The sequence below is a fragment of the Atta colombica genome, unplaced genomic scaffold (genome assembly GCF_001594045.1).
Source record: "Atta colombica isolate Treedump-2 unplaced genomic scaffold, Acol1.0 scaffold219, whole genome shotgun sequence".
Lineage (NCBI taxonomy): Eukaryota > Metazoa > Arthropoda > Insecta > Hymenoptera > Formicidae > Atta > Atta colombica.
Window position 1 is genome coordinate 389,001 of NW_017259315.1, and position 1,590 is coordinate 390,590.

Consider the following 1,590-nt stretch of genomic DNA (forward strand, 5'->3'; position numbering starts at 1 on the left):
CGGTTTTAACACAAATATAAAATTAGTTCCAGAAGATTAATCTGATATTTTCATAAAAGAATTTTATTTTTTGTTGAAAAAATTCTTCACTTCTAAAAAATTAAGTAATATCGACAAAACAAATGAAAATATCGATTACATTTTCAATGTTGATTTATCCTTGTAAAATGTTACATTGCTGTTTTGTAGATGTAAACTTCATTAAATTAATATTAATGATTGATTCTATAAGGCGTAAGATGTTTAATGACTCGAGACGGAAACATTAATAAGTTTACCTGACCGGAATGTCTTTTTACGAAAGAACTTTCCAATCCCTTGGATAGAAAGACGACCTTTTGAAAGAATCGGATTTCAATGTAGCATAAATGAAATGAGATAATGAAATTAGGCAATTTGGACATCGGAATTAGAATATCATGTAATTATGTGACAATCACGTTTGTTAAGATACATTTATCCCTCTATCTATTATATTAGTTAATTACATAGATAGATTGAAATTTCATTAACGGTATTTTAAAACAGCATATTTAAAATAAAATTTTATTAATTTTATTAATAGTATTTAAAGAGCAATATATCTAAATTAAAGTGCATAATAGGTATGTTACATTTAAAATAAAATATATGTGATAGTATATTTTACATTGAAAATAAAGTACAAACGAACAAATTAGAATTTATTAATCGGGAAAAAATGACGCCCGAATACCTTGAGAACATATCATCGGAAAGTGTCCCGACATTACGCTCTGTATGACGCAAAACTAATCTGCCATCTCGAAGAACGACGTGCAAACTCTTCTTCGTCAAACGCTTGCGCGCGCGCCTGCTCGCGCGGAAATCAGGGCCAGTTATGAGCTAATGGGCGAAGTAGCTAGGACGAAATAAATGAGTTCTGCTGCAAGTTAATAAGCAACACCCGCCCGATGAAGACCGGTGCAATTCCTTTGGTGAGGCAATGAGCTTTCACGTTGCGTCTCTTAATCCCGTTTCCGAGACTCAGGAAGTTTCTCCTGGAGTTATGTCCAGAGTTGCCGTCGAAGTTCGGCCGTGGGATTGGCTGTACAGACGGGGATCACCGGATTACAATTTGGTCGGAACTTGTCTTCGCCCCCGTTTCTTGCCGCTCGTTCTCCTCCTACGTTTGTACAGTTCGATTCGAGTCGAGCAATCGCTGTCCCTCGAGCTTTAAAGCCACCTGCCTTTGTGATCCGAAGGACCGCCGAGAATTAATATTTTTAATTAAGCATCGTTGGGGTAGTAACTCTTCGTCAGAGTTACATGACGATGTCTAATTCTCGGCGATGTCGCGTCCGCAACTTCCTCTAGAATCGTACAATTTCATATACATCGAAAAAAACAGAAATTTATTTTTTTTTTATTTTTATTTTATTAAGTTTAATTTTTTTAAACTTAAAAAAGCTGTCTTATTCATATCAATAACGTCGATTACAATTACATTAATAAGGGCAATATTAATTCGATGTAAATTAATTAAAAATAATATGTAATGAATTCCTTTTATACAGTTTAAAAATAAGTCTGTTCAAAATAAATTTTTCAGCATTTATTTATTTTAATTTT